This window comes from Mustela nivalis, assembly GCF_964662115.1.
Source record: "Mustela nivalis genome assembly, chromosome: 8".
Taxonomy (NCBI): domain Eukaryota; kingdom Metazoa; phylum Chordata; class Mammalia; order Carnivora; family Mustelidae; genus Mustela; species Mustela nivalis.
The window spans coordinates 122,343,059-122,368,037 of record NC_139027.1 but is presented as its reverse complement, the minus strand read 5'-3'; the positions used below and the strand labels follow the sequence as shown (position 1 = coordinate 122,368,037).

General features: G+C 46.1%; 1 protein-coding gene across 3 annotated transcripts in view; it reads right to left on the bottom strand.

The window, feature by feature from the left end:
• DLGAP4 (DLG associated protein 4) overlaps positions 1-944 on the bottom strand; it is a gene marked incomplete at its 5' end in the record, with an annotated part of 196,418 nt that extends 195,474 nt beyond the window's left edge. For 2 of the 3 annotated variants that reach the window (XM_082746234.1, XM_082746230.1), the window contains one exon: positions 787-944. The remainder of the gene's footprint in view (positions 1-786) is intronic. The other variant, XM_082746233.1, reaches the window with a different exon arrangement.
• Positions 945-24,979: the final 24,035 nt, after the last annotated feature.

Below are 24,979 nucleotides of genomic sequence, written 5' to 3'. Positions count from 1 at the left end.
AGCAGGTCCACCTGCCACCGGCTCTGAACGCTGCGAACCCCTTTCACCGCGGGGCGCCGCACGTGGGGGCCTCCCGTGGCCATGTGAGCGCCCCCCCAGCCCAGGTGCCCGGGTCAGCCCGGCCCCTCCCGGTACGCAAACAGGGAGGGGGCGCCATGCAGCGCTGGGGGGTGGGGTTGCCCCCACCCCCTCCCCAGATGCCAGGTCCGGGAAAAGAGCTCGGGCAGGGGGGAGCTGGCTGGGCAGGCTCTCGGGGCTACTGAGGCGGGATGGAGGCAGCTGGGCTGAATGGAGGAATGCCCTGGCCGGCTGGCAAAGCCCTCCCTCTCCTTAGCTCCAAGGCTGCTGGGCAGGGAAAGGGTCTGCCTGACCCCCTGGCCGCCCTGCGGATTGAGGGTCGGGCCCGACGAGGGGCTCCCCAGCTTTGGCAGCCCCTTGGCATGGGAGAGTCCGCGGGAAAAAGAGGTGGAATGGGGGGTCTGGCCCCGGATAGGGGGTTCCGGGCCCCAGGCATGCTGCCCTCCCCCGGTCTGGGGTCCAGGAAGACCTAGACTGGGGAGATCGCACCCAGAGAAGGGGGCTTTCCAGCCGCAGAGCCGCCCCCTCGGATTGGGGGCTAGGAAGATAGAACTGGCAGGGGGAGGGGGCTTTTCTGCGCCAGCGCCGCCCCTCGGTTTAGGGATGTTTGTCCGGGAGGAGACTCGGATTGGGGGTCTCGCCAAGGGACAGGGCGCACCGGCCCCGGAAAGGGGGTCGGGCCACCGCGCACCACCCCCGCGCCCTCACCTGCGCCCGGCGCCTCGGCCGCCTCCGGCCCGCTCCGCCGCTGCGCTGCGCCGCCGCCGCTGTTCCGGTCCGCTCGCAGGTCCGCCGCCTAGGCCCCGGCCCCGGCCCCGGCCCGCGGGCGCCCCATGCCTCTCCTCTGGCCGGCGCGGCGCCCCAGATGCGGCTGCGGGAGGAGGAGCCGCGCGGCCCCGGCTCCCCGAGAGCGTCGGGGAGGGGGCGGGGGGCGGGGAGATGCGCGCGGGGGAGGGGGCGGCGCGGCTGAGCCCAAAACCAGGCGCGGATCCGGCCACCGACCCGGGGCTGAGGGGGTAGGGTGGGGGGGCGCGCCGTTGCCAGCGCCCACCCCCACCCACGCCCCCGCAACCCGGAGGGGTGGGGGAGGGTCTCCGCGGCCAGCGACGCTGGGTCGCGAGCCGGAAGAGCGCTTAGAGATCCCCGGCTGGCCGCCCAGAGAGTGCAGGCTACTGGCACAAGGTCACACAGCGTGGGCTGCGGTAGCGCGGGAACGTGGAACCCGAGGCTACAGAGCTGGGCAGGAGGAACCTGTGTTGACGAGCTCCGGCCCGTTGGAAGAGGGAAACTGAAGCCCACACTGGACGAGACTGGCCCAGGTCCACACCGTGAAAGTCAGGAGGATCCTGGGATTCGGACTTGGGGCTCCTGTGCCTGGGAACGTGTGCCCCGTCCTGGTGACCCATTTCCTGCAGGTGCCTTCTCTCTCCTATGGCAGCAGGGGAGTTAAAACAATCCCTCGACGGACCTGGACTGTGTACTCATCCTACTTCTGGGGCTCTGTGATCATAGCTAAGAGACTGCCCCTTCTGAGATTCAGTTCCTCCCTCCACCTGTAAAATCAGGACAACACGAATATAGTATCCACAACTTGGGTTGAGGAACCAAAGAGATAATAGATGTAAGCTTCTTGACAGTGCCTGACATTCATAGGTTTCCAATGGATGTGCTCACCCTCACTGGTTCCCACATCTCCCAAGAATGCTAGTTGAATGCAGAGAGAGAGTCAGATGAGTGTAAAGGGTAGTGTTCAAAGCCGAGCACAGCCCATTTTTCCAGTCTCATCCACTATGTGCCCAGCCTGCCCACATCTCCATCCCAGAAACCTGTTTCAGTGTTTCTTTGCCTTTCCCTGGGCGAGCAATGCCTTCCCACCGTCTCCACCCAACAAATTCCTACTCATCCATCAAAGCCCAGAACAATCAGCTGTATGCCCCAGCTGTTGACACTCCCTACCAGTCCATGGCTATCTCCCTTCACCATTCCCAGTGTTTGGTACAGGTTTGTTTCTGTTTTTGTGGACCTTGACAGCCGTGGTTAGAGGAGGTCTTCAGAGGAGATGACACCATGAAAGCTAATTCTGCCCAGGTGAGCTCCCTGGAGGAGGTGTGGCTTCAGTAAGGCCTGGAAGGAGAAGTGGATTTAGAGCTGGAGGGTGGGAGGGGGAGGAGACGGATAGTATGTGACCAGCAAAGAGGTGACTGTAGGTTTGGGCAGGGTGTCAGTAGGGAGAAGAACTGCCTGGAACAGTTGGGAGGACCTTGTTGTCTCAGCTGGGAGCCCGTGAGACCCAGGAGCCGGGCAGCAACCTGGCACTATGTGGTCAGGTTAAAGACGCGTCGTGGGCTTTGCCCTCGAGAACACCTCACACAGGGCTCCCAGGGGACTTGTACACAGGTGTTCAAGTGATATCATTTGTAATAGTGGAAAGCTGGACACTACCTGCCTGTCCATCATCGGGAGACTGGATAGAACATGACGAATTCAGACAGTGGAAAATTCTCCATGCCACGATCTTCAAAATAGGTGAATATAAGTCACACACATCTATAAAGATAAATCTCCAAAACACACTGTTGATTCAGTTTGTGAAAAATAAGAGTTGTACACATATGATTTAGGTACTCTTTGTATGAATTCCATACTTCAATACAATTTTTTAAAAATAAAAAAAAATATGGGGCACTCGTGTGGCTCAGTTGGTTGAGCATCTGACTCATGATTTGGGCTCAGGTCATGAGATCAAGCCCTGCTTCAGGCTATGTGCTCAGCATGTAGTCTGCTTGGGATTCTCTCTCACCCCTTCCCTCTAGCCCTCGCCCTGCTCGCACATGCGCACTTACTCTCTCAAATTAAAAAAAAAAATCTTTTTTAAAAAATAAAAAATACATTGTTGGATTAAAAAAGCAAGTTGCAGATGGAAAACAGTTTGATGGCAGAAATTTAACATATGAAAACATGCAACACAGCACTATATATTGTTTAGGGACACACACATATGTAAAACAAGTGTAAAAACACAAACAGGAGTGGGATAAATAGCAAATTCAAATTGGTACTGACCCTGAAGGAAAGAGTGAAGGGAATGTAACACTTCAAATGCACTTGAAATGGTTTCTTTAAAAAAAAAAAAAAATTGAGAGGGAGAGAGCCCGTGCTAGCCACACAGGTGCGTGGGCGAGCACGCACATACATGCAGTGGGGAGGGGCAGAAGGAGAGGAAGAGAGTCTTAAGCAGACTCCACGCTGAGTGTGCAGCCCCCGCGTGGGTCTTGATCTCAGAACCCTGAGATGACAACCTAAGCCCAAACCAGGAGTCAGACGCTTAACTGAGTCACACCCAGGCGCCCCTTGAAATGATTTCTTTCTTTCTTTCTTTCTTTCTTTTTTTAAGATTTTATTTATTTATTTATTTGACAGAGAGAGATCACAAGTAGGCAGAGAGGCAGGCAGAGAGAGAGGAGGAAGCAGGCTCCCTGTGAAGCAGAGAGCCGGATGCTGGACTCGATTCCAGGACCCTGGGATCATGACCTGAGCCAAAGGCAGAGGATTTAACCCACTGAGCCACCCAGGCGCCCTGAAATGATTTATTTTTTAAGTTGGGTGGTGGGTACCTGGGAGTTTGTTATTCTGTTCTCTATAGTTTTTTGTGAACATGAAACAATCATAATGTATTAATAATTTTTTTTTTTTTTTAAAGAAAGTCAGGCTGTGCCTGGGAAAGTGATTGGGAGCCATTGCTGGTTCTTGAGTGGGGTTGTGACATGGTGAGTGGATCAGAAGCGGCAAGAATAGAGAAGGAAGGTCAGGGGAGGCATGTGTAACAGTCTAGGACAGAGGTGTAAAGGTCTGAATGGGGTCAGGAATATAGTTATGGGGAGGCAGGGAAAGATGAGAGAGATTTAGAGTAAACACTGATGTGCGTAGGCAAGGTCACAAAATTTAAAGTCCGTAGGGCCTGGACAGTCATGCAAGCAGGCTGTGAGCATGAAGTCATGGGAACTGGTAGGTAGGGCCTTCCCCAGTGCCAGGTGATTATTGCCACGGGGGAAAGGAGACCCAGTAAGGCCACATCTTCCTTCTCTCCCTCTCTCTGTCTCTTTTTTTTTAAAGAGAAATCAGCAACTCATTTTTTTTTTAATGCAAAATCTCCTAAATTTAAATCATGGCAACTAAACTGAAAAAAGAATTAACTCTGTAGGGACCAAGCCATTCTGGTTTGCAGTCCCTTCAATGAGGAAGAGACTCAAGGAGATAAAATGAAGGGACCACATCACCAAGTTTTCCTACCTATGAGGCTGAAGAATCTCACAGTCCATGCAGCAGTTAGGGAGGGCTTCCTGGAAGAACTGACACTGGGCAGTGAAAGGAGACGTTATCTCAGGCTGAGAGAGCAGCAAGTATAAAAGTAGGGACTGAGTGGAGTGAGTCCAAAAGAAAAACTAACAAAAGACACCAACAGGGTATCTCACAGAAGAGGAACACGTGGCCAGTAAACACACGAGAAGTGACCTCATTAGTCATCAGGGAAAGGCACATCAAGACTATGATAAGATGCTACTTCATACCCATTAGACTGGCAAAAACAAGAAAGTCTGGGCACACGTGTGCCCAGAAACGCCCATGCACGTGTGTGGTCAGCCAGTGCTTCTCAGACTTCACTGTACACAGAAATCATGCAGGGATCTTGTGAAAAGGCAGATTCTCATTCAGTGACTCTAGGGCAGGGCCTGAGATCCTGCATTTCTAACATGTTTCCAGGTGATGCCAAGGCTGTTGATCCCCAAACCACATCTGGCAGAGCATTAGGAGAAATGCACAAGAATATCCAGGGCAGCACTGTTTGTAATAGCAGAAATCCTGACAACAATCCAATCAGTTGACAAGAGAATGAACAAATAAATAAATGAATTGTGGTATAGTCATACTCAGCCTCAAAATGAATGAATCACAGCTATACTCAACAACATAAATGATTCCTCATCAATAAAGCATTTAGTTAAAAGAAGACCGTGTACTATTTTTATTTTTAAATAAAATCAATAAATAAGTAAAAAAAAAAAAAACAAAACAAAACTTCATTCAAGCATTTGTATATGTAAGAAAACTGAAACCAACTAGGGAAATATAATTCAAAATTCAGAATATTAAAGCCCTCAGGCAGAGAGCTGGGGCTACAGGAAGGACCTTGGAAGAGGATGGGATGTCTTGAACCAAGTAGAGTCCATTTGGCAGCAGTTAACCTCCAGCCCTAGGTAAGGACAAGCTCTGGTAACGACTAGATACAGGGAGTGACCCCATCTAGCTAATGTGAGACTTGGCTTATGACCAAAGGAGATTATGTCCGGATCCATTGCGACCAGATCTGGAGATGCCTGGCTCCGGCGCCATTCTCCAGGTCAGTCAGGCTCTAGACCGGCAAGGCAGGTCCCTTGGGGAAAGGGAGAGGGGTGAGTCTCTCGGAGCCCCCAGAGCCAAATGTCGGCCTCCTCCTCACTCCACACTACATCCCTAACTTTCTCCTGAACAGCCTTTGAGTCTGATGAATCCTCCCCATCGCTCTGTCTCACCCCGGCTCAGTCTCTGCATCTCCTGACTTTACTACACCAACTACTACTTGACTACACCAACCTCCTCCCATGGCTCCTTCTCCTGTTTGCACCCCTGCCCCCAAATAACCCTCCCTCCACACCAGCCACAGAGAGATCTTTCTATAACAAGGGTCTGTGTCACCGCTCTGCTCAGAACCCCGCATTGGCTCCCTGGCACTTGGGGAGAAAACATGAATCCTTTAGGCTGGTCTTCACAACCCTTCCCCATTTGGTCTTTGCACTCTTTCCTAATTCAACTGTGGTCAAATCCCAGGACTCAGACACAAGGCTCTGCAGTCCCTCCCGAGGACAAGCTGTGTTTCATGTCTTCCCCTGTGCAGGTCCTTCTACCTGAAAAGCCTCTTCCCTCACTACATACTCATCTTTCAAAATTCAATCAACATCCCTTCCTCTGGGGAAACCTTCCGTGACTTCTGCCCCCCACTCCCAGTTTGTCACCTCCAAACACTTAATTTATTGCCTTTTAGTATTACCAAGCATTTCTTTCTTTCTTTTTCTGTCCGCTCTATTGAGGTATAATCAACAAATAAACATTGTATATATTTAAGGGGTACAACCTGATGGTTTGGGATATGTGTACATTGTGGAATGATCACCACGATCAAGCTTATTAACATACCTCTCGGGGCGCCTGGGTAGCCCAGTGGGTTAAAGCCTCTGCCTTCAGCTCAGGTCATGGTCCTGGGGTCCTGGGATCAAGCCCCACGTCGGGCTCTCTGCCCCACAGGGAGCCTGCTTTCTCCCCTTTCTCTGCCTGCCTCTCTGCCTATTTGTGATTTCTCTCTGTCAAATAAATAAAATCTTTAAAAAAAAAAAAAACATACCTCTCACCCCACATAGTTAACCTTTTTTTTTTCTTGTAGTGAGAACACTTTAGATTTTACTCTCTTTGCCAATTGCAAGTATACAATGCAGTACTGTTGGCTCTATGATGACCAAGACACACGATGTCTCAAACACCTCATAGCAGCTGCTCTTGGTGCCTTCCTGAGACTCCGACTGCAGAGGCTTCCAGACATCTATCTCCCCACTTTTCTGCTGGATGGCGTTTCCTAAAGTCACAAGAGCTTGGTCTTCCCAAGCACAAGACAACTTGGAAATATGGGGAGTTGATGCCTCCAGGAGCTTTCAAGCATGGTGCATGGGAACCAAGGGGTAAACACCCAGCCTCCTTCAGGGAGAATGCTCAGGGGTCCTCCCCACTGTTTCTCAGAAAGCCCCCGAGAGGATGGAGTTCTGGTAGCCCTCATTAATTTTGGTAATAATGTGATTATTGTTATTAATTTTTTTATTTTATTTTATTTTTATTTTTATTAATTTTGTTGATTCTCTCCTGCCCCGTCTCACTCTCCACATGCTCTACCTCCTATTTACTGGGATCCCCTCCCAAAGAAACCCCCTGTGCTCAGGTCTTGGTCTTGGGGTCTGCTTCTGGGGGAAGCCAAAGTAAGCCACAACTGTTTGTTTCCACCTCTCCTGTAAGACTGGAAATAGCTCCTTGAGGCTTGGGGCCACAATGAATTCACCTCGGATTCTGGCATCCAGCAGTCTGGGTTTAAATCCTGACTATGCTGCTTGTTTCTGTGCGATCCTGGCCAGGCCACTCACTTCTTCCTACTCACAGACTCAACCAAAATAAGTAGGAGAGTCCCAGACCATTAATGAGATTCGTCCCCAGGTTGGGGGAAGGGGAGCTATGTAGAACTTTACCCTCTTCCTTCTTTCCTGTGTTTTCTAAATTTTTTGAGGTTTCGTGTATTCCTTTGTTTTGTTTTCACAGCATGGAAGGAGTGTGGGCTCCAGAGTGAGCAGGCCTGGGTTCAAATCTTGGCTCTGTCATATACTGGCTGTGACTGGGCAAGTCACCCTACCTCCCTGGGCCTCAGTTTCCACATGTGGAAAATGTACACAAGAATGAAGACCTACTTTGCAAAGCGGTTGTGACTTCTATGATGGAAGCTTTTTGCACACCACACAGTGAGTTGAGAGCCTGAGTTATTGTCATCCCTGGGGCTGGCATCAGGCCTGGCATGGAGGAGGTGCCTGGGAAATGTTTGGAGAATAAAATGAGGGAAGCTGGTAGTGGAAACCCCAGGGTGTTCCTTATCTCATTCATTTACTTCTTCATTCATTCAGTGTTTACTGATATCCACTTGGGCCAAGCCCTGTGCTGGGCACTGGGGACGCAGAGCGGCAGGAGAAACACCCCTGGCTTCAGGAGGCTTGCCGGCTTCAGGGGAGATCAAGAAAACCCACCATTCCCAGAGGGGCCCTGACTGGGTGTAGAGGACATATGTGGAGGCTTCTGGGGAGAAGTAAAGCCTGAGCCTGATGAGCAAGGAAAGGACAGGGCGGACATCCCAGGGTGAGGGAACAGGGCACCAAGGTCTGAAGGCCAGACAGGCCCACACAAGCTACTCTGTGCTAAAGGGGTCAGGAAGTGAGTTTAGAGCACAGTCAGGTCCAGTTATCTGTCCTTGCTCTGTGATGCAGCAAATGCTTTTTCTCTGTCCCTCTATATGGATTTGCCTTCAGGCCCTGCCCTGATGTCTTCTGGGGAGGCGCTTGGGTTCCATTGTCTCCTTGAAGGGCCAGAGCTGCCTGCCTCTGCCTCCCAGATGCCCGAGCCACCATCTGCTCCCACCCGAGCCCTCAGCTCTTTTCTTAAAATATTCCTCCCGTTTCCTTGGAGACATCTCTCACATGGAAGAAAGGGAGGGAGGAAGGGAGGAAGAGAGGAGGACAGGTTGGGGCCATTTCCTGAGTACCTACTGTGTGCCAGGCCTGTCCCTGTTCCACTGAGGCTTGGAGACGTGACATCATGTGCCCTAGATCTCAGAGCAAGTAAGAGCTGAGTTAGGATTTGAACCTGGGTCTGTGGGGCTCAAAAGCTAAAGCCTGTGTGACATAAAGGAGAGGTGCATTTGGTACTGCTTTTACCACCCCCTTCCAAGTGTCTAGGGCACCGCCCATCCCCCCAAGGCGTCCTCCCTTATGGATCAATTTAGAAAACACTTGTGGATATTGGTTGTATGTTAGGCCCCAGGCCAGGCATTGGGCCAGAAGAGTGTCTCAGATGTGAGCAGGACAAAGTCTTTTTCCTTGAAATAGAGCGTAGGGGGAGTGGGAGGGGAGGGGCAGAAGGACCCAAAAAAGTGACCCCTGTCCCATTTATTTCCTTGGCATATACCAAAGGCTTTAAGGGGGGTTATTTCAGTTGATCTTCCAAGTACCTCAGCTTGTAGGATTTAAAAGCCCTGTTTTTCAGAGAGGAAACAGAGGTCAAAAGAAGTAAATTCAGTTATCCAGCAGACACAGGGAGCAAGTGGTGGAACTGGGACAAAGTCCCAGATGCAGAAGGTAACTTGCTAGAATTGCCCCCCAGAGACCTGCACGGAGCACTGCTGTGGGATATGGGAGGGGATGATGGCTTGGGAGCCTCAGGATCCTCAAATGAGTGGGAGAAAACAGAACGATGTGGACAGATGGGTCTCAGCCCCTTTTCTGGCTTCAGCCTTCCTGAGCCAGCTCGGTGGCTGATACTACCACGGTTTCTGATACCACCAGGCCAAGCAGAGAGACAAATTTCACCTGCTTTAGTATCTAGCAAATTCCACTCAGAGCATCTCACACACATGCCTCCCCCAGTGGACATCTGGTCAACCCTCAGCTCTTGTGTCCTCTGTTTAGCCCTTCCCAAGCAGCCCATCTGGCTGACTGCACTAGTCCAAGTCTTGGGTTTAGAGTCAACTTTCACATCTGATGGCTAAGCCTAGGACGGTAGAGGCGATTTCCGAAGATTTCTGGCAGAAGTGTGGGATCACCATCCTATCACAATGCTTGTGTACTATGTGTGTACAGATTATATCCCGGCTCTTATTTTCACACTCCGCAGTGCAGGTCTTACTTTAGGGACTGTGGCAACCCCACAGCAGACAGGGAAAGGAGGGAGGGAATGCCACAGGGAGGGACTGGCATGAACAAAACGAAGGAGGCACAGGGGATTCAGAGAAAAGCAAACAGCTGGGTACTGGTGCATGTGGAGGGCAGCAGAGCAGAGGCCAGAGCAGGGGTGTGATCAGGAAAGACCTTGAGTGACAGCTGAACAGCTCAGACCGGTATTGTCACAGGGTTTAGAACAGAGGGAAGATGTGATTCGACACTGTTTACTGGTGACCATTGTGGAAGACGGCTTTCAAGAGGGTGTGATGGGATGAGGCCACTGCCATTGTCCAGCGGAGAGGTGATGGCCTGGGCGAGGCTGGAGGTACAGAAAGGGAGAGTAGGGGGTAGTTGGGAAAGAAGTCAGAGAGGCAGGAAGAAGAGCTGCTGATGAATCTGGATGAGGGTAAAGGAAGGGGAAGAGGAAAAATGAGGTTCAGGTTTCTTATGTGGGTGGATGGTAGGGCTGCTCTTGAGATGGGAGGTCTGGGCTAAGGGTAGAGGGTAAGAGGGCCCATCCCGGGGACCTGAGTCATATGAGGTATCTGTGGGGCACGTGGTGCTGCTCCTGCCATGGGCTCTGTTTTCACAGCTTTCAGAAGTGTCAATGCACAGGCTCCCTAGAACCTTCCAACAACCCTATGAGGTCAGCACCATTTTCCTCAGAGAGAAAATTCAAGGCTCAGAGACTGATGATGACTGATCCAAGGGTTCACTGAGTGAGTGACAAAGCTGTTTTCTGCCTTCAAGACCAAAACTTTTCTTGTGTACTTAAGGAGACTTCCAGTCACACTGAGGCTTCTAAGATGATGTCCAGGAAAATGGCAACCAGGGGAGAGGCTGGAGCTGGGGCCAGAGTTGATTAAAGGCACGGAACAGACAAGGTCAGTCATGGAGAGGGCATCAGGGGACAAGACAATCACCTGAGCAGAACCTCGAGAATCCGCAGAAAAGTCTAGAAGGATGTGAGCAGAGAAGCAGAAGGAAAACTGAGAGAGTGCTGGCAGCAGAGCTGGGGAAGACTGAGCTTCCAGAAGGAGAAAGTGGCCGACACTGTTAGGACCTGACTGTTCTTCCTGCACCACTCATACCTGGGGCCTGTGGCAAGGCTCCAAAGCTACACAGTGCTGGACACAGGCCAAGGGTAATTGTTCTGTGACCTTGGACAAATTCCTTTCCTTTCCCTCTCCAGACCCTTGTTTCTCCCTCTGTCCAACAAGAGGGTTCCAACTCTGGAAGCATTCCTTTACTCATATGCTTATTTTTTTTTAAGATTTTATTTATTTATTTGACACAGAGAGAGAGATCACAAGTAGGCAGAGAGAGGGAGAAGCAGGCTCCCTGCTGAGAAGAGAGCCTGATGCGGGGCTGGAGCCCAGGACACTGTGACCATGACCTGAGCCAAAGGCAGTGAGTGGCTTAGCCCACTGAGCCACCCAGGCACCCCTACTCATACTTTTAATTCAAGAAATATTTATTGACGAACTGCTATATGCCAGACATAGTTCTAGGAATTTGCAGACTTTAGTCAACAACACAGATAAAGATTTGCCCTCCTAGAGCTTCACCTAGCAAAGGGAACTGGTCAATAAACAAAAAATATAATATAAAAAAAAAAGATACAGTTTATTAGGTGCTTATAAGTTCTCTGAGAAAAAAGGGAAAATATCTGGGTTAGAAGAGTAGAGGGGTGCTAGAATTGGTGCAGATTATTTAAATATGGCAGTCAGGTAGCACTCACTGAGAAGGTAATTTGTGAGCAAAAGAGTGAAAGAGACATGACATCTTTGCAGATACCTGAGGCAAAGTATCCCAGTGGAGGGAGAAGCCAATGCAAAGGCTCTTACGTGGGAGGGGCTAAGACCTTCCCACTACAAAACATCTGAAAATGCTAGATTAGGGGCACCTGGGTGGCTCAGTCACTAAGCATCTGCCTTCAGCTCAGGTCATGGTCCCAGGATCCTGGGATGGAGCCCCCATCTGTCTCCCTGAAGTCTGCTTCTCCCTCTCTCACTCCCCCTGCTTGTATTCTCTCTCTCTCTCTCTATCAAATAAATAAATAAATAAAATCTTTTTTAAAAAAAGGGAAATAAAATGCTAGATTAAAAAAATATATGTGGGGGCATCTGGGTAGCTCAGTGGATGAAAGCCTCTGCCTGAGGCTCAGGTCATGATCCCAGGGTCCTGGGATCGAGCCCTGAATCAGGCTCCCTACTCAGGGGGTAGCTTGCTTCCCCCACCCCACCCCCCCACTGCCCTCCCTGCCTCTCTGCCTACTTGTGATCTCTGTCAAATAAATTTAAAAAATCTTTAAAAATATATATGTGTGGAAATGGACAAGTCTTAAAGTAGAGAAATCCTTTCGGGTCAGAAACAAAGCAGGAATGGGAGAGCAGGGAGATGCATCTACACTGAAGCTGCGGGTGCAAGTTAGTCGATGGCCCAGGGAAGACAGAGCCGAATGAGTCAGGGATCATTCTGCGGAAATGATGGACCTGGAAAAATGATACCACCGAAGACAGGGAGAATTTTTTAAAAATCCTGCCTCATAGAAGCAAGCGGCAAAGAAAATTGTCTGTTTTAGCCTGGGGTCCAATGGGATTACAGAAAAATCTCCTCTGAAAAGGTGTGGACGTTGGCCCGTACATGGGCTTTAGGCATGAATTGTAAGTAGTGATGAGGTATCAGAATAATTCAAGTTGAGAACTTCAATCTAAAGTGGACCCCAGGGGTGCTTGGTTGGCTCAGTAGGTTAAGCATCTGAATCGTGATTTCAGCTCAGGTCATGATCTCGGGGTCCTGAGATCGAGCCCTATGTCGGACTCTGTGTTCAGTGGGGAGTCTGCTTAGGATTCTCTCTCTCCCTTTCCCTCGGACCTTCTCTCCACTCGCCTGCTCTCTCTCTAAAATAAATAAATCTTAAAAAGAAATAAAGTGAACCCCCAAATTAACAAAGCCAAGAGTCAGTTTTCTGAAAAAGATCAAGAAGAGAAATAGAAAGGTAACACAAGTTATCAACATCAGGAATGAAGAAAGGATATCAGCAGAGATGCTACAGATATTTAAAAGGTAATAAGAGAATATAATATTTTTATGTCAAAAATTGGATAATTTCATTGAAATGGACAAATTCCTTGAAAAACATTACTTATCAAAACAGATACAAGAAGAAATAAACATTTTGAATAGTCCTGGACGTACTAAAGAAATTTAATCTGTAATTAAAAACCTTCCCATAAAGGAAACTCTAAGTCCAAGTAATTTCACAGGTGAATCCTTCTAAATGTTCAGAAAATAAAAAACATTAATTCTACAAATTCTTCTAGAAAATAGGAAATGAGGGAATATTTCCTGACCTGGTTTATTATTTCAGCCTAAACTTGTTATCAAATTCTAAGAACATTACAAGAAGGGAAAATTATAAGGAAATATCTCCATGAATGTAAAAATGCCAAATATTCATGTTATATATGTTAAATATAATGATAATACTAAATGCTATAATATTAATGCTATATATTATCTAGTGATATATAAAAAGCCTAGTGCATTATTACCAAATGTGATTTACTCCAGGAACACAAAGTTGGTTCGATTCAAAGAATCTGTCAATATAGTTTACCACTTTAACAGATTTTTGTTTAAATGATCATCTCAAAAGATGTGGAAAGCATATTGCAAAGGCAACATCCATTTGTAATAAAAACTCTAAGCAGGGGCACCTGGGTGGCTCAGTGGGTTAAAGCCTCTGCCTACGGCTCAGGTCATGACCCCAGGGTCCTGGGATTGAGCCCCGCATCGAGCTCTCTGCTTCGTGGAGAGCCTGCTTCCTCTTCTCTCTCTGCCTGCCTCTCTGCCTACTTGTGATCTCTCTCTGTCAAATAAATAAATAAAATGTTAAAAAAAAAACTCTAAGTGAACTAGAAAGGCATCTTCATTAATCTTACAAAGGGCATCTAGAAAACCCTAGAGCTAACATCATACTTATTGGTAAAAATTTGAATACTTTTTTCTTTAGATTAACTGTCCACTATTACTTTTGTTTATTCAACATTACAGGCTAGCCAGTGCAATAAGGCAGGGGGAAAATGTGCAAAATTGGAACAGAAAAAGTAAGGGTCATTATTCACCGATGACAAATTATATGTGTGGAAAATCCTAAAGAATCTACAAACCATTAGGATTAACAAGTGAGTTTAGCAAGGTCTCTCTATATATAGTCAACATTCAAAAACTAATTATATTTCCATATGTGAGCAACACACAATTAAAAATAAAACTTTAATAATACCAGTTACAATAACCAAAACTCATCAAATACCAAGGAATAAATCTAATAAAAGATGTGTAAGTCTTTTACCCTAAAATGATAAAATCATGCAGACAAAAATTAAATAAGACCTTAACAAATGGAGAGACATACTACATTCTTGGGTTGGAAGACTCACCATTTGAGAGATGTCAGTTTTCCCTGAGTGTATCCATAGATCCTAATCGCAGTCAAAACTCTCTGGAGGTTTTGATAACCTCATTCTTTTTTTTTTTTTCTTTTTAAGGTCTATTTATTTGACAGAGAGAAAGAGAGAGAGCACAAGCAGAGGGAGAAGCAGGCTTCCCGTGGAGCAGGGAGCTCGATCCCAGGACCCTGGGCTCTTGCCCTGAGCCAGAGGCCAACACTTAATGACTGAGCCACTCAGGTGCCCTCATAATCTCATTCTAAAACCTGCATGAAAATTCAAAGGACTTTCAATTGTAGATATTATATTGAAGAATAATAAAGCTATAGGACTAACAATATTAAATTTTAGGGTCTATTGAAAACTATAGTTCAGAGGATTAGTATCTAGATTATATAAAGAACTCTCAACACTTGACAGTAAAAAAAATTCAACCAGAAATAAACCTGCATAAACAGAATTAACTGATCTTTGATGAAGGAGCAAAGATAATAATGGAGCGAAGACAATACTTTTTTAAAAGATTTTATTTATTTGTTTAACAGAGAGAGACACAGCGAGAGAAGGAACACAAGCAGGGGGAGTGGGAGAGGGAGAGCAGGCTTCCTGCCTCACAGGGAGCCCGATGCGGGCCTTGATCCATCATGACCTGAGCCAAAGGCAGATGCTTAACAACTGAGCCACCCAGGTGTCCGCGAAGACAATATTTTTTAACAAACGATGTTGAAACAACTGGACGCCCACATGCAAAAAAAAAAAAAAAAAAAAAGGAATCTAGACACAGTCCTTACACCTTTTACAAAAATTAACTCAAAATGGACCATAAACATAAATATAAAACACAAAACTATAAATCTCCTAGAAGATGACATAGGAGAAAACCCAGGTAACTTTGGGTGTGGTGATGACTTTGTAGATACAACACCAAAGACACAATATACAAAAGAAATAATTGATAAGCTGGTTCATTAAAATTAAAAACTTTTGCTTTGGGAAAGACAATGTCAAGAGAATGAGAAGATAAGCTTCAGGTTGGGAGGAAATATTTTCAAAAGACACATCTGATCAAGGACTGTTACGTAAGATATACCAAAAAAACCCCAAAACTTTAAAATGCAACCATATGAAAACAAACAACCTAATTAAAAAATGGTCAAAAGACCAAAGAAGATATACAGATGGCAAGTAAGCATTGGAAAAGATGTTCAGCATCATTGTCATTAGGGAAATGCTGATTAAAGCAACAATGAGATGCTACTACCCACCTATTAGAATGGCTCAAATCCCAAACACTGAAAGCACCAAATGCCTGTGAGTATGCGGGGCAGCAGGCGCTCTGGTTTCATAGCTAGTGGGAATGCAAAATGGTACAGCCCGTTTGGAAGACAGTTTCTTAGTAAACTAAACATACACTCCAACTGTATGACCCAGCAATCGTGCTCCTTGGCATTTGCTCAGATAAGACGAAGACTCAGGCCCACACAAACACTTTGTGCGCAGATGTTCAGAGCAGCCTTACTCATAATTGCCCAAACTGGGAAACAACCAACATGTCGTTCAGTAGGTGAATGGATACGCTGGTCCATCTAGACAGTGGGTTATTATGCAATGTAAAAAGGAGATGAACAGTCAAGCCCCGGAAAGACGTGGAGGAAACTTAAGAGAATGTTACTAAATGACAGAAGCCAATCTGAAAAGGCTTCCTAGTGTATCATTCCAGGGATATGGCATTCTGGAAAAGGCAAAACTATGGAGACAGTAAAAAGGATCAGTGCCAGAGGTTGGGGCTAGGAAGGGATGAACAGGCAGAGGACAGAGGACTTTTACAGTCGTGAAACCATTCTGCATGATGCTATAATGGTGGATACACACGCCATACATTTGTCTAAACCCATAGAATACATTTTAATGTAAATGATGGGCTTTAGGTGATGATGATGTGTCCCCGTATATTCACAGATTTTAACAAACCACTCTGTATAATTCTACCGCTCTGGTGGAGGATTTTGATGGTGGGGGAGGCTGGCCAAATGCTGGGGCAGCAGGTACGTAGAAACTCTCTGTACTCTCCACTCGGTTTTGCTGTGCATCTAAAACTGCTCCGAAAATTGAAGTCTTTATTTAAAACAAACCGACACATGCTATTACCACACATTCCAGACATTGCACTCTTGGTCATTTATCCAAGACGTACAAAAACTCGTGTTCACACAAAACCTTGTACATAAATGTTCACAGCAATTGTATTAGTAATTGCTGACACTGGAAAAAAAAAAAAACTCAGATTTTCACCGGGTGAATTGTTCGTTTGGTTTTTTAAAGATTTTATTTATTTATTTATTTGAGAAAGCGTGAGCTTGAGTAGGGGGAGGGGCAGAGGGAGAGGGAGAAGCAGACACTCTGCTGAGTGCAGAGCCAAATGGGGGGCTCCAACCCAGGACCCTGAGATCCTAACCTGAGCCGAAGACAGATGCTTAACCACATAACTGACGGAGCCACCCAGACGCCCCCACTGGGTGAACTGTGAACAAACTGGTACATCCACAGCATGCAATATACTATTTGGTAATAAAAAGGGGCCAACTATTGATATCATAGCAATGTGGGTGAATCTCAAGGGAATTTATGGTAAGAGAAAGAATCCAATCCTAAAAGCTTCCATACTATGCAATTTCCATTTTCTAATGTGTTTTTGAAATGACAAAATTAGAGACATGCAGGACAGATTAGCCAGGGGTTAGGGATGATTCACACGGGAGGGAGATGGGTATGGCTACCAAAGGGAAACGCACACTTGTGGTAATGAGACAGTTCTGTATCTTGACTATGGTGGTGGATACATCAATCTACCTAGATAATAAAATTGAATAGGACAACATACACTCACACATACACACACACACACACACAAATAAGTACAAGTAAAACTGGGGAGTTTTGAATAAGATTGGTAGATTGTATCAATATCAATATCCTGGTTGTGATATTGTACTCTAGGTTTTGCAAGATGTTATCATTGAGAGAAACTGGGTAAAGAACACACGGGCTGTCTGTTATTTCTTACAACTATATGGGAATCTACAGTTATCTTTTTTTTAAATCAATTAATTAACATAGAGTGTATTATTAGTTTCAGAGGTAGAGTTCAGTGATTCATCAGTCGCACATAACACCCAGTGCTCACTACATGAAGGGCCCTCCTTAATGCCCATCACCCAGTGACCCCATCCCCCACCCACCTCTCCGCCAGCAACCCTCAGTTTCTTTCCTATAGTTAGTTTTTTCTTATGGTTTCTCTCCTTCTCTCATTTCATAAGATAATTTTTCCTTGCCTTCCCCTATGTTCATCGGTTTTGTTTCTTAAATTCCATAGGAACCTACAATTATCTTAAAATTGTTAGTTTAATTATTTCACAATACATACAAATATCAAATCATTATGTTATACACCTGAAATTAATATAATATTATATGTCAATTATAATTCAATTAAAAAGTGAATTACAAAACCTTAATTAATAGAATAAACTGATTAAAAAATAGTAATTAAGACAGTATGGGATTAGTACACTGATAGACAAATAGATCAGGAGTACAGAACAGAGAATCCAAAAACAGAGCCACACGTATGTGACCACCTGGCTAATGAGGTGCTTCTGAAATTCAGGGAAAAATAGGTATTTTTGTAGTTCTCTTTCCTTTGGTTTTTTTTTTTTTTTGAGAGAGAGAGAGCGCATGCTCAGGTATGTGTGGGTGCAAGTATGGTGGGGGAGGGCAGGCAGAAAGGGAGAGAGAATCTCCAGCAGACTCCCTACTAAGCATGGAGCCTGCCAGCAGGCTTGTTCTCAGGACTCTGAGATCATGACCTGAGCAGAAACCATGAGTTAGAGGCTTAACCAACGGAACCATCCAGATGCCCTGGAAGAGAGAATCTCCAGCAGGCTCTGCACCTAGCATGGAGCCCTATATGGGGCTCGATCTCACAAGCCTGAGATCATGACCTGAGCCGAAATCAAGAGTCCAATGCTTAACTGACTGAGCCACCCAGGCACCCCTTTTGTAGTTTTCAATTAAAAAAAAAAACTTATAAAAAAGGTATTTATTTTGTATATTTCTATTTTTGCTAAACAGTGCAGTCAAAACTAGATATCTATATTAAAAAAAAGAATGTTCACCCTTACCGGGCATTATACACAAAAATTAATTCAAGACAGAGGATCGTCGATCTGTACATGGAAACTAAAACAACAAAGGTTCTAAAGAAAATATGAATAAATATCTTCATTTCTTAACAATTTCTTGAAAGATGAAAATGTTAATGATAAAATAAAAAAATGCTAAATTAGACTTCATTAAAATTGAACTCTTCATTTAGGAGACGTGAAAGGTTGGGACGCCTGGGTGGCTCAGTTGGTTAAACAACTGCCTTCGGCTCAGGTCATGATCCCAGCGTCCTGGGGTCGAGTCCCACATTGGGCTCCTTGCTCGGCAGGGAGCCTGCTTCTCCCTCTGCCTCTGCCTGCCATTCTGTCTGCCTGTGCTCGCTCTCTCTCCCTCTCTCTCTGACAAATAAATAAAATCTTAAAAAAAAAAAAAAAAAGGAGACGTGAAAGGCAAGCCTCAGATTAGGAGAGGTTATGTTTTGAATGTGTGTATACAACTAAAGGCTCATATCCAGAACATACAAAAACTCCTACAAGTCAATAAGAAATAGACAACCCAAGTTCAAAATAACATATCAGAACAGCTACATGATGAAGGCCTAATTAGAAGGGCCACTGGCCTGTTCACACAGGCACAGCCTCAAAGGCTCAGCCACCACCCCCTGCCCCTGCCCCCTGAGCAGAAGGGCTCCCCTTGCACTGGGCAGCACCGGACGTGAGCTCCAATTCAGCTTCCCCTGCCCCTCAGCAAGAAAAGATGGATTTATTTATTTATTTTTAAAGATTTTATTTATTTATTTGACAGACAGATCACAAGTAGGCAGAGAGGCAGGCAGAGAGAGAGAAGAGGAAGCAGGCTCCCTCCGAGCAGAGAGCCCAATGCGGGCTCAATCCCAGGACCCTGGGATCATGACCCGAGCTGAAGGCAGAGGCTTTAACCCACTGAGCCACCCAGGTGCACCAAGAGAAGATGGATTTAAATCAGGCTCCAGAGGAAGAAAAATATTGAAGAAAGTGAGTCTGAAATAGCTTACAGTGGTGGATTTCAAACTTTTGTCAGGATTGGGGGAGGTCTGGGATTGGATGTTTCTCAGGAAAGCACAGGATTTCCTGAAAGAGGGGATTGACCTTGGGCCTGAGTGTCATCCGCCAAGCAGCTGCCCTAACTAGCCACCGTGGGCACAGACTACCAAGGTGTTAAGATGAGGCAACAGCCCTAGGAACCAAGTGTGGGTGATGTTAGGTCCTCTTGTTGCCACTACAGACTGTCTGCCCTGCACCCACCAACACCATCTGATCCAAGACACTTGGTGCAATCTGGCGTCCCAGGTATGCGGGACAGTAGCAATTCGGGGACAGTCTCCAGGAATTCCATTTTTTGGACCCTGGTTTTTGTGATCAGATGAGGAAACTGAAGCACAAAGAACTTTAAGGTGACTTGCCCGCAATCAAAGAGAAAGTAAGTGACGGAGCCAAGATTCTAATCTAGGCAGGCTGACTCTAGAACTTTCTATGGAATGAGCTGTGTGATCTCTGAGTTCACTAGCTCTAGAAGTTGTGTTTTGAAAGACTCTGTTTCACAGCAGTGGTAACATAAAAATAAGGGAAAGTGGACAATTAGTGGAAAATTTCTTGCATTTTTAGCTGCGGATTTCTAGGACTAGGCGGCACCCTGGAGGTCCGTTAGCCCAAATTCACTGTTTGCTGCTGTGCACACAAGTTCATGAGGATTTCCAGAAGTGCCCCAACAGCATCGGCAAATCTGCAAACAGTGGACCAGAAGGGGATACAGATCCACATCTCTTAAGTGCAGTGTGAAGTTTTGAAGAGCTGTGTAAACGGAGAGTTCCTTCACAGTCAATTGATGGTTGACTCATTTGCAGGCAAAAATCTGACCGCAACTGAGGTCAGGCTGTTACATACCAATTAGTGTGATTACTCACATATTTTGCTGCAGAAATATCAATTAGTTTCATTAGAGATACTGCCCCTGACTCAGTGGTATCCCGGAGCTGATCCACACTGGCTCAGGGGAGCTGTTTGTTAAATTGGGAATTTTGTGAGCCATTCAGTTGGCAGATTGAAATGGGATGTGGTTGGAGTATTTACATCATACACATCAGAAAATGCCACAAATCAGGCTTTAAAAAAATTTTCCTGAGAGCTAGTTTACCAGCAGATCACTGCCCTACCCTCTGCAGGAGGAGGAAGATGCACCATTTTATTTTTTCCAGTAAATTCCAATGAATTCTAAGTTCCAAAAAAGGAGGCAAAAGATTTGAACATGGACCAAATAGGGTATCAAAACAACCAATACACATAAAAAAGTGTTCCACATCATTAATCATCAGGAAAATACAAATTAAAGGCACAAGGAAATACCAAGACATCCCCATCAGGATGACAAAAATTAAAAACACACAGTGCTAAGTGCTGGTGAGGATATAGAGCACCAGGAACTCTCATACCTGGCTTGTGGGAGAGTAAATTGGTAAATTTCACATTTACTAAAGCTCAACATCCATAGGCTCCATCACCTGATAATTTCACTCCTGGGTATTTACCCAATAAAAACAAGTGTTTATGTTCACCAAAAGTAATAGGCGAGAATGTTCATAGCAGGTTCATTCATAATGGCACCAAACTGGGAATAACCCAAATGTCCATAAATAGGAGAACGGGTAAATGAATTTGTGGTGTTATTAATATAAAGAAATACTATACGAATTATCACTACATACAATAACACAAATGACTCACCTATTATATCCAGATAAGGAATCCTGCGTGATTCCATTTGTATCAAGTTTCACAACTAATCAGTGATGGTAGAAGTCAGAATATCAGTTCTCTCAAAAGCCTTGTGGGCTTTACTTTTTCAAAAGAAACAGCTCAATTTTTGAAAGGAGAAAAAACACAAAAATAAAATCGGTGGAACTCCCAGGTGCTCAACAGAAGCAAAGTCAAATCTTCCCTGGGAAGGAACATCCTCAGTCTAGCCTCCAGTGAATTCTCATAGACACAGGTCCAACTGAAAACTAAAAAATGTCAAAGCAGGGTGCCTGGGTGGCTCAATGGGTTAAGCCTCTGCCTTTGGCTCAGGTTATGATCTCAGGGTCCTGGGATCGAGCCCTGCATCAGGCTCTCTGCTCAGTGGGGAGCCTGCTTCCTCCTCTCTCTCTCTGCCTGCCTCTCTGCCTACCTATGATCTCTGTCTGTCAAATAAATAAATACAATCTTTAAGAAAAAAAGTCAAAGCATTCAAAATACATGCTACCCCAAGCAAAACAGTAGCAACAGTAGATGACAGAATCAGCCACCCCAAAGAGTTTCAGATATTTGTGTTATCTGATTATAAATGTAAAATAAATGCACTTATTATGTTTAGAGCAATAAAGAGGAAATTGAGAATAAGAATGAGAAAGAAGAGACTCTCCAAAAAGAACAAGTCAATTTGAAAGATGATCGAGTCAGACTTCCAGAAAAGAAAATTATACTAATTAGAATGTAAAAATTCTTGGAAAGGTTCAATAGCAGGTTAGCCTCAGATGAAGAAAAAAATGTGACCTGGCATGTGAAGAAATTATCCCAAACGTAGCAGAGAGAGAACAGAGCAGAGGGAGAAAGAAGAAGGAAAATACAAGACATAGAGGCCACACTGAGAAGGTATAACTAATGAATATTTGGAGTTCCAAGAAGAGAAAACAGAAGAGAGGAGAGAGAATATTCAAAGAATTTTCCAGGCATGATGAAAGACATGAGTCTTCAGATTTAGGGTCACAAAAGCCCAGGATAAATATAAAAGAACACACAAAGAAGCAGCCTAGATGTCCCATAGTCCAACTGTAGGCCACCAAAGGAAAAGAGAAGATCTTAACTCTGGGTCCAATGAGGAGAACTTTCCAGCACCAGGCTTGCTCTGTAGTCTTCCAGCTGACACCTGGGAGGGCTCATTTGTCACTCTGACCTAGAGGCTTGTGAGGCAACGTATCTCAAACCCAAAGTGGAAATGTGCCCAATAACCGGGCCCTCGTCTGGTGGGGAAAGGAGTTCACTCTCTCTAGGGCTATGTACGACAATGTCTTTTCCTTGGCTGCCACACTTTCTGGAAATCACTGGAAACTGAGTGGGGCTCTGCCTTCCCCATTGGTCTCCCTGCTTCCAGACTCTTCCTCTCCTGTCTGTTCTTCATGTAGGAGCCAGAGAGATCTATTCAAAACAGCTCTGACTCTTACACTCCTTTGCCTAACCTTCTTCCTTACACCCCACCCCCAACGCCCTGCACCTCCAGAATAAATGTCCAAGATTCCTTAACTGTCAGTCAAGGCCCTTAGCATCCAGCTCTGATGACTCCTCCAGACTTACCGATCTCCCTCCGCTTCTGCCTACTCACCCTACTCTGCCTTTTCTCAATACTCTGTGTTCTTCAATATCTCTGAATAATGTGCTGTTCCTTCCCTCTGCCTGGCAGGCCCCTCTCCCTCTTGAGTGTCTTGATATTTTAAACTCATCCTTTTGGATTTTGTTTAAATGTCCTACAGTCACAAAGGCTTCCCTGAAGCCCTTCCTATCCTGCCACCAGTGGCCATTTGCTTCTTGATGTTTCTGCAATTCTATACTGACTTATATTTTAATGAAGTCATGGTATCTTTCATATGACACCATAATCATCTGTTTCCATGTCTGTCCTGTTGCACTTGCCATTTTCTGTGAGCATAGTGAGGTCAGGGACCAGCCAGAGCCCATCATAGAGAGGTGGGTCCCATGCCATATACAAGGTAGGAAAGTGAGCATGAAAAGGGAACGTGAAAGAAAAAAAAAAAAAAAAAAGGGAACGTGAACAGTTAAAATTGCCCTGTGAGCTCCAATAAATTGCCCCCGAAAGGCAGCACTTGTGGTTTTGCTTTCACCAACGTATTTAGTAACATGTTCCTATAGAATGATAAGCTAGGTCACATGGCTCAGCTCGTACTCCCTCTGGGACACGCACCCACTGACTGTAATGGCAGGTAGACTCAACTGTGCCTTTTTTTTTTTTTTAAGATTTTATTTATTTGATAGAAAGAGAGAGCGAGAGCACACAAGCAGAGGGAGCAGCAGGCAAAAAGAGAAGCAGGCTCCCTGCCGAGCAAGGAGCCCAATGTGGGACTCAATCCCAGGATCCCAGGATCATGACCTGAGCCAAAGGCAGATGCTTAACCGACTAAGCCACCCAGGCGCCCCTCAACTGTGCTTTTAAAATTAGTTTTCTCTCACTCTGTTTTGCTAAAATTATGGCAGAATTCATATAAGATAAATGTGTGCATAGTTCAACTGTACCACTGAATAAATGGAAGGACAGATGGACGGAAGAGTGGGTAAATGTAAGTGCCCGTGGCTGAGTCACAATAATAGCATTAATGGTGATCATGGTAGGTGACAGCTATTGTGTACTTAACATGTGCTGGGCACTACTCTGGAGCCTTTACACCTATTAATTCATTGAATCTTCAAACAACCCTATGAGGTTTACACTGTCACCCAATTTTACAGATGAGGAAATTGGGTCATAGTGAGAGTGGATATAGGTGGGTGGGTGGATGGATGGATGGATGGATGGACATGTGGACAGACAGATGATGGATGGGAAGATGGGTAAGGTGGCTGGACTGACTGGAGTGGTGGTAGACAAACAAATAAAATCATAACCATTCTTTTGTGCCAGATTGAGCCCTGCCTTTTTATCTCCACCCTTGTCACCTAGACCTCAAAGGTCCTGCTCCATCTGAGCTGTTTGTTCTCTGACCCTCTCAGACTATGACTCCTCATTCTAGCATTCACAGCGCTGCCTTACCCCCACCTAGCACACCCAAAGGTCTACTAGTTTTGACTGCGAACACCCACCTACTGCCTTCGGTAGCAAATTATTTGTAGATTGGATTACGTGGCAGAGGACCTCAACAACCACTCTAATTCCATGTGCCGTTGAGAGGTGAGGCATGTGTTCCTTCACCTTCAGCCTGGGTAAGCTTATGACAACCACCAGGCTACGTGATTTCCAAGGGAAGATCATAGAAGGTGCTACAACTTCCATGTAGCCCTCCCGGGATGCTTGTGCTCAGAGCCCAGCTGCCATGCTGTGAGGAAGCCCAATCCAGTGCAGGGCTGGATGGCATAGAAAGGCCACGGGTCGTTGTTCTGGCGGGGAGCCCCACTGAAGTTCCAGCTGACAGCCAGCATCATCTGCCAGCTGTGTGAGTGAGACACTCCAGATGACTCTAGCCTCCAGGTGTTGAGTCACTCCTAGTTACTGAGTCTTTCCCAAGGAGGCCCAGACACCAGGAAGCTCGCATACCCACCGTGCCCTGTCCATATTCTTGACCTACAGTCTGTGAGCATAATAAAATGGTTCATTTGTGCCACTAAGTTTTGGGGTGGTTTGTTTGCAGTAATCAGATCTGGAACATTCCTCCCTCACCAGCCAGCCAGGCCCTGCCTTGACTTTCCTTGGGTGGGGCGGGTGAAGGGGAGCATCTGGGTCCCGGGCTGCCCTGAATCCCGCGTCAGTTGCATCTGAGGCCCGTGGGCAAGGGGAGCAGGCCTCTACTAAGCTCTCCTTCCCTGACTCTTCAGGGTGGAATGAGGTCAGCTTCCAGGTGTCCCGGATTCCCTACAGACAGGGGTCAAGACCAGGCTGGGGCCCCTGCTGATGAGGCAGGGCCTCGGAGCAGGAGCTTGACCCCAGCAA